General features: G+C 41.3%; 1 protein-coding gene and 1 long non-coding RNA gene across 4 annotated transcripts in view; one reads left to right on the forward strand and one right to left on the reverse strand.

Annotated features, from left to right (window-relative positions):
• PITPNM3 (PITPNM family member 3) overlaps positions 1–17883 on the reverse strand; it is a 901527-nt gene that overhangs the window by 746781 nt on the left and 136863 nt on the right. The gene's annotated exons all lie outside the window — the stretch shown is intronic.
• LOC141232736 (uncharacterized) overlaps positions 13176–17883 on the forward strand; it is a 56079-nt gene continuing 51371 nt past the window's right edge. The window contains exons 1-2 of the long non-coding RNA XR_012298923.1: positions 13176–13261; positions 15176–15318. This is a non-coding gene — a long non-coding RNA (uncharacterized lncRNA). The remainder of the gene's footprint in view (positions 13262–15175; positions 15319–17883) is intronic.

The following is a 17883-nucleotide window of genomic DNA, read 5'->3' on the forward strand; positions in this document are numbered from 1 at the left end:
GATCCACGCAAGTTTGCAATCACAAGTATCCTTATTGCCCTTAAAAGATATGTATAGCACTTGGAGGCCTTATAGAACTGTATCCAACCTATTTCAAGCGTCTTTTTAATGCAAGCACATCCTTTGTAATGTCCAAAAGACCTCATATATATGGCTATGGGGAAAAGGATAATAACTGTTCTTAACTGCTGCCCTGGCACACACACTATCTGTACAATTTGTTCACTGTTTTATGGCTTTCTCTCCCTATCTCTTTGGCTAAGTTTTGAGCTCTGACATTCTGTCACTATCTAGATTCACTCCAAAATGGCTACAGAATTCACAGCTTCTCATATTATAACATTAAAGATAGTCCTGACTGATTGACTATGCTATACCATGTGATGTGATATCTGCAAGGCATTATTGTGAAGCCCATGACTCCGCATCCAAGGTCATCTCAGCTTTCTCTGGCTGAGGCAATCATATTCAATATGAATATTTTCAGTGGCCAATTTAATTGATTTGCACAAATTTGAATTGCAAATTGAATACATTCACCACATTCATCAAAATGAATAAAAATTGAAATTGAAACATGATGTCACGGGGTTACCAGGACAGTTTGAAGCCAGAAGACCTTAGCGTTGGATGGCTCCTACTCCAGCTCCGAGAAGAAGCACTTCTCCGTCATTTTAAATGTGTGTTTATTACTTCCGGCAGAACAGGTGTTAAGCGGCCATGTTGGAATTCCCGGTACTCACAGCTGAGCTCGGTTAGCCACTCCTTTTCCCTTTATAATCTGGGCTCTGATATTAATCCTTGTCGGAGCTAGCTTTTGCTGCATGGCTAACGGAGGGAGAGGAGTTCTTATGAGAAGGAGAGTTGAAGGAATTATTTGTGACTCTTGTCTGGTTTGTATGCGTGGTAGTTCCTTATCCTTCTCAATTTTTGGTTTATTCCCCTACCTTCACAGCCTGGTGCTTTCCTCTGTTATATGAGAGTGAATATTTCATTTGCTTGGAGTTTTCTGTTTACCCCTGTCTGTGTAACCCTGTTTGTCAGGTTGGTGTACTACGGTGCACAGTGGCGCCCCTTCTCTGCGTGGGGGGAGTTAACAGATGGAGGGCTTACTCAGGAGTTATGGCGAGGGTGGAGACCCCTGCATCCTCACCTTCAGAGGTATCCCGGGGAATAGGGCAAGCTAGGGCGCCCTCTAGTGTTAGGGACAGGGTAGGAGCCCTTGGTCCCTGGTCACCCGACAGCTGTGTTGTGATACATGAATTTGATTTGCATGGAATCAAATCGCTCATCTCAAGACATGACATTTGGCAACAAACTATCTCTCCCTCCACCCCTCATTTATATAAGCATTTGGTTGGCTGAACGTTTCTTGTGTTTTTGAGGGAGAGAGGAGAAAGCTGCCTACAGACACCTCTGGTAGTGGTTTATTTACACTGAAGACAAAAGGTTTGGTGTTTGAAATTTCCCTAGCCTTCCCCAACATCATCTGTCAAAGAATAGTCAGAAGGCCTCCAACCACAGTTGGTCAGCTAGTAGCACCCAAAATTGGTGGGTATGGCCGACCTTCATCTTCAGTGTAAGGTGGCCATAAAACAAATCTACTTGTCTTGGACTCTCACTATTACCAACTTGATGGATTTGATTCCTACAAGCCAGGGTTGTCCAAAGTCTATAATAATACTAATAATACAGATAAAATCTATGATGTAAACGGGTTGTGTGGGACTTTTTCAATATCTGATCCTAGGGGTGTGACACCCGACAACCCCGCCGAACAGCTGCTTACAATGCTGGCGGCTGCCGGAGATAGTTAGTGGCAGAGCTGCACAGCACAGTTCCATCAACTATATAATGGCAGTGTCCGGGTACTACACATCCACTCCTATTCAAATCAATCGTGGGCAGATGTGCAGTACTTGATCATGGCCACTATACACCTGACGGAGCAATGCTGTGCAGCTCTGCAATTGAGCACTTCTGGCCACCGTCATCGGGAACAGATATTGATGACCTATTCTAAGGATAGGCTATCAATATAAAAATCCCGTACAACTCCTTTAATTCCACTGAAACACATTTAAATTTGTGATTTGTGACAGCTCTACAGCTAGTAGGAATCCATTATTAGTGGGCCGTAAATACAACCGACTGTATTATTATCTTGGGACTTGCAGTTTTACAATATCCATCTGGCCAAGGGCTGAGGAGCAATGAGACAGGCAGTGTCTATTTGTGGATGATCATACACATACATAAATCTAAGCTTCATGTTTCCTTGCTTCATACATAACAAAAAGACAAACTATGTCCTGAAAAACAAATGATGACAATGCGATAGTTTTTGCTTAGATTTAAAGGGGTTTTCCCACAAACAAATTTACATCAACAGATCTTGGAAAAAAAATGAGTTCCACAATTGGATGTGTTTAAAAATAATGTTCCTGTGTTGAGTACTGTGTAATGGCTGTGTCTGACCATGTACGGAACATGGTCTGATCATACCACATCTCCTGGGCAGTGGAGGTCGCAAAAGAGTATACAGACTTTACAGCACAGGATCACAGCTGATTCTTTCTTTGACGTAAAACATTGTTTAAAAACATGCAGGAAAATGCTTTATCACACAAAAAGAATCAGCTGTGATCCCCTGCTGTAATGTATATATACTCTCTTTTGCTTCCCCCCTACCCAGGAGCTGTGGTATGATCAGACCACGTCCCTGTAAGATCAGACACAGCCATTACACAGCACACAGCAGGGGCACATTTATAAGATTATCTCAGCACAGGAACATTTTTTTTAAACACATCCAATTGTGGAAATTATTATTATTCCAAGATCTATTGATTAAAATTAACTTTGTTCATGGGACAACCCCTTTAAGGTCTAGCATTGAAAGACCTGTCAGCAGAAAAATGAATGTTCTTTCATGAGAACTTGGAATCGAAACTAAATGTACATTGGAATAACTGTCAGATAAATAAATCTGCAATCTCTCCATGCAACCAGGACAGGACGCAATAAACCCAAACCAATTTTCTAAATGAATAGTTGTGTACGCTCCTCTGTATATGGCCACTAGTTTCTCAGCATACAGTCACTATTCACACAGCATATGCACGTGGATGAATCACTGTCACATTCTATATAGTTTGTTAACCATTGAACTGTTCTATATCACTTTAATCAATTGTATGCTGTGATGTGGACAGAGCTCAAGGTTTTCTAGCAATAGTAATATAAAGAAAACTTCAGACTCTTATTGTCAACATGTCAAAAAATACTTACCGGGAATGTATAGTCAGAAAATTACATATTATTAAAATCTGGGTCTTTTTACCCCTCTAATGGAGCAAACATAATAGGTTGTCATTTCCTGTTTTCATAGCTAACTTTTTAGTTTTGCTGTAAAAAATGTGAATAAATCAAATGAGTGTTCTCATTATTATTATAGGATTAAGGTGAATATGTGTATTAGATAACACTGGGCTGCAGATTTCTGTGGGACTGATGGTCAAAGTGTTGAAAGCCTAGATAAAGCAGAATAGCATGTCTACTTGGAGACACTAGTAGTATTTTCTGTCTATTATCTTCCATTCATTGCAACTGCCATAAAGCTCATACCCTGTTGCACTGTCTAAAACGCTGATGTAGGACGGAAGTGTGGTTTCAACACGGGGGTCCCAAAAATAGTGTTTAATAAAAAAAAAATATTGGGCTGTGAGTGGCATACAAATATGCACATTATCCCTATTCTAAATACTTAAATGTATTTAATGAAACTGAAATTAAATCTATACATTAAGAGACATCACCCTTATAGAAGACCTTTCATCACATTTTACAAGCTACATCATTATAAATTGGCTGAATAAAAAGTAGCTTTTTATTTAATCTTTCGTTGCAGAAATGTTAGTGTATAACGTTTAAATACTAATTTCCCCTTCTACCAAGGCATTGTTAACTGAGATTCTTCACTGAGGGCGTTTACATTTTCCCTGGTATAATGTTGCCCAATCAAAAGAAAGGAGCCTCATACAGGGGTAAAAAGGCAAAGCCCCCAGAGAAGTTTAGAGCTGGCTTTCTCACTGTGATATGGTAAGACTCATATGTCTAACCAGGTCACACCAAGATCCCTTTGCCGGTGCTTACAGTAATACAAGCACGGTGGGAGCAGAACTGCACTGTGTATCATTATATAAACCACCCTGCATCTATCCCAGGCATTGAGGAATAATATCCCAATAGGATAGATACAGTGCAGTTTATGTGACAGCTTGCATGCCATTGATCTCCTCTGTCATGTCATTCATAATGTAATGACATGACAGTGTCGTGAGAGGAGAGCAGCAGTGTGTGAGCAACATGTCACATTCAATACTCTGCATCTATTCCCACTGCATGGGATAGATGCAGAGCATGGTATGTAATTATGCAAATTGCCTCTTCAGAAAGGAAGAGGACTTGAACTCTATAGTGCCACCTGTTGGAAGCAGCCTCTTGATCTCTGAACAGGCAATTTGCATAGCTAAATTTCCCAGTGGAGTATTGCACGGCGAATAAGCCTCCATACATTGGCATGCCAGAGCCGGTATGTCACTCTCCACAAAGAGGATTGTATATAATGACACACAGCACAGCTGTCCTCCTCTCTCTGCACTTATACCTTCAGTTCACACCGGCAGTGGGATCTCAATGTGACCTGGTCAGAGATATGAGTCTTAATAAATCCCAGTGCAAAAGCTCACTCTAATCTTTCGCGGGACCAATTGCTTTTTATCACTCTATATGACACTGCCTGCTTATGATTGGGCAGCGTCATACAGGGGAAAAAAATAAACTCCCCCAGAGCATAATCTCAGTTACAAGCTATGTTTTATTCAGCTCTTCACCTAATTTATAAAACAGTTTAGCATGTAAAAAGTAGTGAAAAGTCCTTTTTAAAGTGGGCTTACGTTTTCCTCTGAAAAAAAATAAAACACCCAGTAATTTGTCATTCAAGAGCTTAAGCTGCATTTTGCAATCTCCAATATGCAAATGTCATGGTTTAAAAACGATTACCATTTTAAGCATAAAATATGACGCCGAAGAAATACCACACATAGTTATGTGAAATATGTAAACTGTGACATTTTCTGGGATTAGTGCTCTAAGTCATCCACTGGGCATCTTCATGCTTTCCATCATCTCAAGGGTGCAATGTGTTCACAGCTCTCGGGATACTGCTAGCATAATCCGCTTATGATTGTAGGTTATGACACTGCCTTAAGATTGCTGTTAAGTTAACTTTCAATTAAATGTTTACCAGATGGTGCTTGAGTGCCAGCCAGAAAACACAGGTATTACTGCATCTTAGGCCAGCACCAAACATGAATTATACCCATGGAATTTTAGACAAGACTCATAAAACATCACTTTTCATTTACAAAGTATACATATTTGTATTTTATAAAAATCGTATTCCATAAGTAAATAATTTGATAGTTTCTGTTTCTGGTTTGTTACGCCATCATGAAAGTCTCTAAAAGTGCTAAGCTTAGTGCTTAATAACCCCATTATGACCTTGGACGTATAGGTACGTCACAGGTGGCCTCCCTCCCTTTGATGCGGGCTCCAGCTGTCATGTGCCCATAGCAGTCGCAGGTGGAATCGCGATCCACCCGTGACTGTTAACATGTTAAATGCCCCTGTCATTCTTTGACAGCGGCATTTAGCTTGCGCTTACCAGAAGCGCATCACAAACACCGCCCATCGGCGCTCCTGTCACTTGATCGCAGGGCACCAATGGGTTAGCACGACAGACGGTTGTCTACAGAAGACCCCCATGCTTGTCATTACAGATCGTCTATGGATGCCGGCTCGTGGCCGGCTTAAGCCCTACTATGTGTAGCATAAGCGATCGGATGATCGCAGCTCCGAGTAACCTAAAGGAACTATTGAAGTCAGTAAAAGGTGTAAAAAAAATGTTTTTAAAAATATAAAAAAAAATAAAAATTTCAGATCAACCCCCTTTTGCCCCATTCAAAATAAAACAATAAAAAATAAATAAAAAATACACATGTTTGGGCGATTCTGAATGCAGTGATATCAGTCTATCAAAATATAAACTAAATTAATCCAATTGGTAAACGGCGTAATGAAAAAAAAAAATCAAAACTCCAGAATTATGCTTTTTTGGTTGTCAAAACATTGCAATAAAATACAATAACAGGTGATCAAAAGGTCGTATCTACCACAAAATGGTATCAATAAAAATGATAAAAATGATGTCAATTGTGTTCGGCACGCAATAAGTAAGCCCTCAGCCAGCCCCAGATTCTAAAAAATGGAGACGCTACGGGTCTTTGAAAATGGTGCCATTTTGGACATTTTTTTCATCACTTAAATAAAAAAGAACCTATATATGTTTAGTAACTACAAACTCATAATGATCCGAAGGTCAGGTCATTTTTAGCATTTAGTGAGCATGGTAGAAAGAAAAAAAATTGTGAAATTGCACTTTTTTTTGCAACTTCACAGAACAACTTGTCCTGCGAAAAACAAGCCCTCACACGGCCATATTGACTGAAAAATAAAAAAGTTATGGCTCTCACGTTTTTTCAGCGTTTTTTTTCTGCAGCAAAATCTGATCTCTTGGGGGTAAAGTTTCTGCCTCCAAAAAGCAGGTTTTGCTTGTTTTTTTTTTTTGCTGCGTTTTTTTCACTGTTCATTTGTCTTTTTATGTATGCTGATAAAGTTCAGTGAAAATAACAACAACAAACTATTCAACTTCATAAGATTTTGGCACAAAACGCAGCAAAACCTAATACCTGCATTTTTGTAGTGCTTTTTTCAGCGTTTTCTGTCACCGCCCATTACTTTCAATAACGCTGAAAAACCACTGAAAGAAATGACATGCTCTATTGTGCAAAAGACCATGCAAAGCGCAAAATACTGATGACGCAAAAACCAAGCTGTGTGCATGAGAGTTCTGAAAACTCATAGACTTTGCTGGTACTGTAAAACGCAGCTGAAAATTTGCATAAAAAAATGCATCAAAAAAACGCTGAAAAAACGCCTAGTGTGAACATAACCATATAGGGTGTATTTCTAGCGGTTGTATTAAGAACAAGCAATCTTTGAACAGTCTTGTACCCATTAATGGCCAATTTCAACAGACAAATTAGCAAAGTTCTCATTCAACAGGTGAAATAATTTTTAAGTTTGCTTAAAAATTATCATTCTCGGCAACCCATCGTCCTACGTAGACAGAAGATGTGCTGCCAAAAACAAAACTAGGCGCTCAGAATGATGGCATTAATCGTTCTCTGCTCATGGAAGTGCGGCTGAGCTGTCTACACAGGCTGTTGAGTGCCCTTACAGAAATTGGCAGAAACAACATATTGTCACTCCGGACCTTGTTAATAGTGTTGAGCCACCCCCGTAGAGTTCGAGTTCGGTTCGGTTCGTCGAACACCGGGATGTTCGAGGAACTGTTCGTCGAACACCTTATAACACCGTCGAACACTGTTAAAACCAATGGCAGGCAAACAAAAACACATAGAAAACACCTTCAAAGGTGTCCAAAAGCTGACAAACTGCTCAGAAGACACTCTCTTTAAAAAAGTCGGCCGGCAATTCAGCAGCGGCATACACCGGTACCCGACAATTTAGAAAAGAGGGAATAGAGCATCACACATAGATTAGATAGAAACATGTCAGTCACATATATAAGAAGTACAGTGACAGTGTTGGTTACTGTACTTGTCATTTAGTGTAAAGGATTTATTAAAAAGAATATTAGTGTTTTCATGCACCGTCTCTTTAAAAAAGCCGGCCGGCAATTCAGCATCGGTACCCGACAATTTATAACAGAAAGAATAGAGCATCACACATAGATTAGATAGAGGCGGCTGACGGCTGGTGTTTCTAGCCTGGGAGGGGGCCAATATTCATGGCACCCTTCCTGGGCTATTAATATCAGCCCCCAGCAGTCTGCCTAGCCTTTGCTAGCTATTAAAATAGGGGGGACCCCACGTCATTTTTTTGGGGGTCCCCCATTTTAATAGCTAGTAAAGGCTAGGTATTCAGCTGGGGGCTGATATTAGTAGCCTGGGAAGCTCCGTGGGTATTACCCCCTTCCCAGGCTTCAAACATCTGCCCCAGCCGTCTGCTTAACCTCCGCTAGAGACTAAAATTATGGGGAACCCCACGCCAATTTTTTTTTTAAGACTAAATGACAAGTACAGTAATCAACACTATCACTGTACTTATTATATATGTGACTGACATGTTTCTATCTATCTAATCTATGTGTGATTCTCTATTCTTTCTATTCTAAATTGTCGGGTACTGATGCTGAATTGCTGGCCGGATTTTTTAAAGAGACGGTGCATGAAAACACTAATATTTTTTTTAATAAATCCTTTACACTAAATGACAAGTACAGTAAGCAACTCTGTCACTGTACTTCTTATAAATGTGACTGACATGTTTCTATCTATCTAATCTATGTGTGATGCTCTATTCTTTCTGTTATAAATTGTCGGGTACCGCTGCTGAATTGCCGGCCGGCTTTTTTAAAGAGACGGTGCATGAAAACACTAATATTTTTTTTTAATAAATCCTTTAACAGTAAATGACAAGTACAGTAACCAACACTGTCGCTGTACTTCTTATATATGTGACTGACATGTTTCTATCTATCTAATCTATGTGTGATGCTCTATTCTTTCGGTTCTAAATTGTCGGGTACCAGTGTATGCCGCTGCTGAATTGCCGGCTTTTCATGTTTCACTGTGAGCACTGTTCCCATCGATTTGGGCAACCACTGTAATGCCACAACCACCATGGCTGTGGCATTACAGTGAGTGGCAGGCAATCCCTGCATGATTGGTGCTCTAAATAGCGCCAGACATGCAGGACACGCTTTTGGTGCACGAACAGTTATCGAACATAACCTCGAACAGCTGAATTTTTTGCAAATCGTTCACGTTCGTCGAACGACTCGAACACCGCCCAAAACAGCTCGAATTTGAGATTGGTGAACAGTTCTAGTCGAACACCGCTCATCTCTACTTGTTAATAAAGTTTAACCACTTTTCCTTGAAGATATCGTTAACAGTTCTTTTGCTTTCCCCATGCTTCAGTAATCAGCAAAGTCATTGTAGCCTGAAGGAAATGCACAAGGTTTCTCAGGAGCTAAGAAACTAATTGACTATTAATACACAGACACTAATTACCATAAAACACGGCACTGGCGTGGATACATTTGCTCCATTGCCAGCTCAACTTTTACATGATTAATTGAGTTTATATGTAGGGTGTTATTACACGTGCGATTGCAGCGCTTGTAGATGACGGCATATTGACGGGCGGCATCTGGACTTCCCATCGATTCAAGGTGCAAATACCGCTGCAGCACAGCAATTAGTGGTAAATGAATTGTTCCCCATAGCCGTTAACTCACATGTGAGAGCACCCCCAAGAGTAGGTAAACTGTTAGTCAGCAATCTGTGTGATTTTTAATCACTATGACTATGGGATACACACAATTACTACAGGATACACACAATTACTGTAGTATACACACAATTACTACAGGATACACACAATTGCTATAAGATACACACAATTACTATAATATACATACAATTACTATAATATACATACAATTACTACAGGATACACACAATTACTACAGGATATACACAATTACTATAAGATACACACAATTACTACAGGATACACACAATTACTATAGGATACACACAATTACTATAATATACATACAATTACTATAATATACATACAATTACTACAGGATACACACAATTACTACAGGATATACACAATTACTATAAGATACACACAATTACTACAGGATACACACAATTACTATAAGATACACACAATTACTATAATATACATACAATTACTACAGGATACACACAATTACTACAGGATATACACAATTACTACAGGATACACACAATTACTACAGGATACACACAATTACTATAATATACATACAATTACTATAATATACATACAATTACTACAGGATACACACAATTACTACAGGATACACACAATTACTATAAGATACACACAATTACTATAATATACATACAATTACTACAGGATACACACAATTACTACAGGATACACACAATTACTACAGGATACACACAATTACTATAATATACATACAATTACTATAATATACATACAATTACTACAGGATACACACAATTACTACAGGATACACACAATTACTATAGGATACACACAATTACTATAATATACATACAATTACTATAATATACATACAATTACTACAGGATACACACAATTACTACAGGATATACACAATTACTATAAGATACACACAATTACTACAGGATACACACAATTACTATAAGATACACACAATTACTACAGGATACACAAAATTACTATAAGATACACACAATTACTACAGAATACACACAATTACTATAAGATACACACAATTACTATAAGATACATACAATTACTACAAGATGCACACAATTACTACAGGATACACACAATTACTATAAGATACACACAATTACTATAGGATATGCACAATTATATCATATACACAATTACTATAGGATAGACACAATTACTATAGGATGTGCACAATTATATCATATAGACAATTACTATAGGATAGACACAATTAGATCATAGACACAATTACTATAGGATAGACACAATTACTACAGGATACGCACAATTACTATAGGATACGCACAATTATATCATATACACAATTACTATAGGATAGACACGATTACTATAGGATACGCACAATTATATCATATACACAATTATATCATACACACAATTACTATAGGATAGACGCAATTATATCATACACACAATTACTATAGGATACACGCAATTAATATATCATACACATTATTATTATTATTATTATTATAGCGCCATTTATTCCATGGCGCTTTAAATGTGATAGGGGGTATACATAGCAAAACAATTACAATAATCGTGAACAAAACGTGACGGCGACTGGTACAAGAGGAGAGAGGACCCTGCCCACGAGGGCTCACAATCTACAAGGGATGGGTGAGGATACAGTAGGTGAGGGTAGAGCTGGTCGTGCAGCGGTATGATTGAGCGGTGGTTACTGCCGGTTGTAGGCTTGTTGGAAGAGGTGGGTCTTCAGGTTCCTTTTGAAGGTTTCCACGGTAGGCGAGAGTTTGATGTGTTGGAGTAGAGAGTTCCAGAGAAGAGGGGATGCACAGGAGACATCTTGTATGCGATTGTGGGAGGAGGAGATAAGAGGTATGTATGGGGAGACTAGGTCACAGATATATGGGGGAGACAGGTTGTGAATGGCTTTGTATGCCATGGTTAGGGTTTTGAAGTGCAGTCTCTGGGCAATGGGGAGCCAGTGAAGGGATTGACAGAGAGGAGAGGCCGGGGAATAGCAGGGGGACAGGTGGATTAGTCGGGCAGCAGAGTTTAGGATAGATTGGAGGAGTGCGAGAGTGTTAGAAAGGAGGCCACCGAGCAGGAGGTTGCAGTAGTCGAGGCGAGAGATGATGAGGGCGTGCACTAGTGTTTTTGCAGAGCCTTTGCTGAGGAATGTGCGGATCCGGGAGATATTTTTGAGTTGGAGTCGGCAGGAAGTGGAAAAGGCTTGGATATGTGGTTTGAAGGAGAGATCAGAGTCCAGGGTTACCCCAAGGTAATTATTATATCATGCACACAATTATTACAGGATACACACAATTACTATGGGATACACACTATTATATCATGCTCACAATTACTATAGGATATACACAATTATTATATCATACACACAATTACTACAGGATACACACAATTATTATAGCATATACACAATTACTATAAGATACACACAATTACTAAATTACTATAGGATGCACACAACTACTATAGGATATACACAATTACTATAGGATACACACAATTACTAAATTACTATAGGATGCACACAACTACTATAGGATATACACAATTACTATAGGATACACAAAATTACTGTAGGATGCACAATTACTATAGGATATACACAATTACTATAGGATATACACAATTACTATAAGATACACACAATTACTAAATTACTATAGGATACACACAATTACTATAGGATGCACACAATTACTGTAGGATACGCACAATTACTGTAGGATGCACACAATTACGGTAGGATACGTACAATTACTGTAGGATACATACACAATTACTATAGGATACGCACAATTACTATAGGATACACACAATTACTGTAGGATACACACAATTACTGTAGGATGCACAATTACTACAGGATACACACAATTCTGTGATGATAAAAAGCTTCACCTGACTATCATTCCTGAAATAACAAGGTGTATTGATGCTTTTCATAAATTATGCACAACACATCCTCCAAATTCTTCCTGGGGCTCGTAAATTTATAAACACAACTATATATCGATTTTTAAACCTAAAAAGCAATGGAATCGACTTCTGAATGTGTCGGCATTCCTGACTCTTAACTAGTTTGGAAAATAAATCATTGTAGGTTATCAAATTTGGTAAAAGCTGAAGTCTATTTTAGACAATTTTGATGGGGTCCTCCAACTGGCAACTTCTCAGGAGCTTATATTGATAGGTCCTTTAATGATATGGGAATATTTGTAAACAATTTTACTAATTAGAACTGGTCTGATGATAACTGTCAGGCACCCAGCTGAGCAAAACAATTTGTACTGTAATGGTTCAGTCCACCGTGACAGCCAGACCCATTCTTCACCTTTGAAGCCCGCATCCTCAGCATGGCATTCTGGGCACTTCTGACGTTTACTAGGTGCAGGGCCGTATCTGCCACTAGGCATTCGAGGGCGTGCGCCTAGCGCGGCAGGTTGCAAGGGGCGGTGCCATCATGAAGAAGTAAAAAATATTTTTTTTTTATTTTTTTTTTTAAATGTGCTCCTTTTTCTCTGATTGACATCATGTCAATACCGCCATTTTAATTTGGGGGAGGTGGTGAAAGTTGATGAGGTGAGCGCTGCATGGGCAGAGCAGCAGTAATAAACTCCCTGCCAGGATGGAAGAGACAATTAATGCTAAAGGGGAAGGACCTGTGATGATGTCATGCCCATGTGACTCCTATGGGAGGAGCCATCCTAGAGATTACAGGAAGTGAAGTATTTCTCATGCAGGAAGCAGTAGCAGCAGTAGCTGGAGAAGATGGGGGCACAAGTGACAGGTAATCAGGGTCCAGGGGTACATGGGGTGCAGTCTGTATAGGGGTGTGTGCTATATAAGGGTGAAGGCTGTATATGGGGGTTCCAGCTGTATATGGGAATGTGCAGGCTGTATATGGGAATGTGCAGGCTGTATATGGTGGTGCAGTCTGTATATAAGGGTGCAATCTGTATATGGGGTGTACAGTAGGTATATGGGGGTATGCAGGCTGTATATGGGGGTGCATGCTATATATGCAGGGGTGCAGTCTGTGTATGGCGGGGTGCAGTCTCTTTATGGTGGTATGCAGGTTTTATATGGGAGGGTGCAGGCTGTATATGGGGGTGCAGTAGGTATTATGGGAGTATGCAGTCTGTATATGGGGGGTACATGGGGTGCAGGCTGTATGTGGAGGGGTGAAAGTTGTATATGGGAATGCAGTGTGTATATGGGTATGTGAAGTCTGCATGGGGGTGTGCAGGCTGTCTATGGGGCTGCAGTCTGTTTATGGGATTGCACAGTGTGTATATGGGGTAAATGGCGTGCAGGCTGTATGTGTGGGGGGTGCAGGCTCTATATGGGGGGTGCAAACTGTTTATGGGCATGCAAACTTTATATGGGTGGTACATGGGGTGCAGGCTGCATATGGAAGGGGATGCAGGCTGTGTATGGGGGTAAATGTGGTGCAGGCTGTATATGGGGGTACATGGGGGCAGGAGTGTATCTGGGGAGGGCAGGCGGGGCATGTGCCCCGGGCGCAGCCGGCAGGAGGGTGCTGTCGGGTCGCCTAATGCGGCGGTCCGAGGTGTCGCCCCTGGCGGCTGCATTCTGCCGCCCCCGGGTCGGGATTCGGCCGTTCCCTGAGCGGGCGTCAAGCTGACAGCATGCTCAGAGAAGCTGTGGCATGCCGGCTTCCAGTCATTGTACTTGCATCTTGCAGACGCAAGCATAATTGATGTTCTGACCGTCAGCTTACAGCAACGTCAGCAGCGTGATCAGGTCATGTGATCACGCTGCTGACGTCACTCGTCGGCGCCCACAGGAGAGAGCAGAGCCTCGGTGGTAAGTGCTCCTGTGGAGTTGAAGACACCAAAGGTTCGGGGGGGGCATATTAATTAAATGTGCAGGGGGTTATTAATTGTGCAGGGGGGCAAATTTATTAAATTGTGCAGGGGGGGTATAAATTGTGCAGGGGGCATATTTATTAAATGTGCAGGGGGGCATATTTCTTAAAGTGCAGGGGGTATTGTGGAGGGGGCTACTTATTAATTGTGCAGGGGGGCAATTAATTGCTCAGGGGGCTATTTATTAATTGTGCAGGGGGGCATATTCATTCATTGTTCAGGGGGCTATTTAATTATTGTGGAGGGGCCATATTTATTCAGTGTGAAGGGGGAGATTTAATCTGTGGGGAGCGAGTGGGGGGTGGGTGCAGACACATTATTGGTAGTGAGGGGGAAAATGTGTGCAGACCTAGTATGAGGAGTTAGGGGGGATGTGTGAGGAGGAAATATGAGGAGGTAAGGGAAACGTGTAAGGAGACTATTGAGGGGAATAGTGTGAGGATACAGTATGGGGGAAGAAAAGTGTGAGTGGGCACAGAATAGAGACTGAGTAGTGGGTGGGGGATAGCATGGAGGGACACTGTAAGGTCACATCCAGGAGGGAACAGTATGCTAAGGAGGGGGCGTGTGATGAGTGGGCGCAATACAGAGACTGAGTCCTATAGTGGGGACACAGTGTGAGGACAGTGTGAAGAGGGGGCCCAGTATGGAAAGGAGAGGGCAGTGTGGAGAGCATGTACCATAAGAGGGGTAGAGTGTGGGAGTGAAATTTTGTGTAGGGAATATAATGAGAGGCAATTAATTATTCAGGGGCTCTACATAAGGCAGATATTTTTATTCAGTAGCATTATAATGACACTGCTATCTTTCAGGGCACCATGTGGGGATGAGCTGCAGAAGACCGGAGAAGATGGAAGTCTGCAGAGACGAGCTGTGGATGAGAAAAGTCATCATGGCGTCTGGACAAGATGAAGAAAAGAAAGAGAATGACTCCAGAGACAGCGTCATCTATCAGGTACCTGGATGTAAATGTTTTTCATGATGCTGACAATTTTTTATTTTTATTTATGTTAGAAGCATTAAAGATGTTGTCCACGTTTGTGATGAGTCTACAGTCATTCCATGTGACTGCAAACTTCTGAATTCTCACAGTGCGCACTGCACACTGTCAGGATTCTCTGGTGCCGGCGATTTGTATACATGCGGTCACATGCTGACTAGACATGCGTTGCCTCACTCAATGAAAATGAATTGAGGGAGGCCACACACGTCTAGTCGCAATGTGGTCAGAAGTATGCAAATCACACACTTGTAGTGACATGACTGCCCACTCTTGGCACGGCAAGGGAGAATCCTAAAAGTGTGCAGTGCATGTGCTATGAAAATTCAGAAGCCTGCAGTCACATACAGTCACACACAGTGACTGCAGACTTCCATCTCAAACCTGGAAAAACCTGTTAATTATAAAATGAAGCCATGTAGCCAATCCTGACAGCAAGTAATATCCTCAATGTCAGGACTCAGCTCTGCTCGCAGGTTTCAGCAGTCCTCACATGGCTTCTTCACTCATGCGATTTTCATAGTTACAGTCACCTGAAAAAGAGCTTTTCTTCCTGCTTCTCTCAGAGAGAATTAGGAAGAGCAGCTCGTTGGCACGTGACTAAGGCCACGGCCCCACTATCAGTATTTGGTCAGTATTCGGTCAGTATTTTATCTCAGAAGTGGAAGCCAAAACCAGGTGAGGAACAATCAGAGCAAAGGTATAATAGAAACAAGTCACCAATTCTGCATTTATCATTAGAGTTGAGCCACCCCCGTAGTGTTCGAGTTCGGTTCGGTTCGTTGAACACCCGTATGTTCGCCGAACTGTTCGTCGAACTGTTCGTCGAACACCGTCAAACACCGTTAAAACCATTGGCAGGCAAACAAAAACACATAGAAACACATAGAAAACACAAAGAAAACACTTCAAAGGTGTCCAAAAGCTGACAAACTGCTCAGAAGACAAAACTAACACATGGAAAAGTGACAAGTACATATAGTCATGCAAAAAGAAGTTGAGGAGTAAAAGGAGGGGGAGACACAGATATAGGCATGTCATGCCCTTCTAAAACCAAAAAAGTGCGAAGCTGACACGGCCAGTCCGTTCCTGCCCGTGCGACCTCCGTGTCGCCGGGTTTGTGCCAGAGCTGCGGTGGACCCTGATGGCCAGCCCCCTCTCCCAATACTGGTGCCTGTCCGCTGGTGGGTCGAGCGAGCCCCCCTGCAGTGGAGGCAGGTCTAAGCTTTTTAATTTAAATTGTCTCTCTAATTTGAATGAGTACACTTTAAATCCTTTTACAAGGATCTATTGGAGGGCAAGTCTGATGCCAGCAGCTACGGGAATTACAGCTCCAGTAGCGTCCACTAAAGCTGCTGCAGTTAAAAAGCTTTTATAAGGATCGAGCTTGGCGTTCCACTTCAAGGCGTCCTACCACCAGTCCCAGCCCCGTTGGCTTGGGGTGCCTCCCGATGCTCTTCACTGAGTGTCCCGGGGGCCCGAAGCATTTCCTTTGAAAAAATGAAGTGTCCAAACTACAGTAGTAGCTTGCTTAACAGCTGGAATAATACGCTGACTAGCAGACACTGCTACTAGGCACAAAGTATTTCCTGGGCTAGATACAGTTAAAAATTTGTAATTAGATACTCTCGTTGGATGCTGAGAAAGCATTCCATAGAGTCTCCTGGCACGCCATATATTATTCTCTTAAAAAGCTTGGGGTAGGGGTCTAGGGGACCCTTTTATAGCCAAAATCATGGCCCTGTATCGCAATACGTCACCTAGGCTGAAGATAAATGGAACATTTTCATCACCTTTCATAATCACCAATGGGACAAGGCAGGGATGTCCTCTGTCCCCTCTCTTATACATCCTAGTAACCCCAATATTAGGTGGATTGAGGTGGGAGGCACCGAGTACAAGTGCTCTGCATTTGCTGATGATGTCCTAGTATATATCACTCAATCACATATATCCATCCCTGCTGTTATGGCTGAAATAGATCACTTTGTTACATGGTCAAATTTTAAAATCAATGCAGCGAAGTCTGAGGCCCTCGATGTCTCCCTCCCCAAATCCATACAGGATTCCATCCAGTCCAACTTTCCCTTTGCCTGGCCCTCACAGGGTATCAAATACTTAGGAATTCGTATTCATAGAGACCTCTCCAGTCTATGTTGTCTTAATTTTGGGCCCTTTATTGAACAACTCCATACAGACCACAGTTGGCGAGTTAGAACTGTAAGTTTCACTACGTGAACCACTGGTGTTTTGTGGAAAAGCACATGTACACTGTGTTCCAAATTATTATGCAAAAAGTGTTTAGGAGTGATAAGGTAAGAATTTTTTTGTTTGTCAGTTAAACTCATTGATGGTGATGTGTGTCAGGGCTCTTTATATCACTGTAAGCAATTGCAGACACCTGTGCTAATTAGTTTGGCAGGTGTGTCCAATGAAAGGCAAGACTACTTAAGAAGGCTGTCCCACATTATTAAGCAGCCTACATTTTCTGCCAAAATGGGAAAGAAAAAGGATGTGTTG

Source organism: Phyllobates terribilis, unplaced genomic scaffold (genome assembly GCF_046119375.1).
Source record: "Phyllobates terribilis strain yellow unplaced genomic scaffold, ASM4611937v1 Scaffold_2__4_contigs__length_985480577, whole genome shotgun sequence".
Classification (NCBI taxonomy): Eukaryota; Metazoa; Chordata; class Amphibia; order Anura; family Dendrobatidae; genus Phyllobates; species Phyllobates terribilis.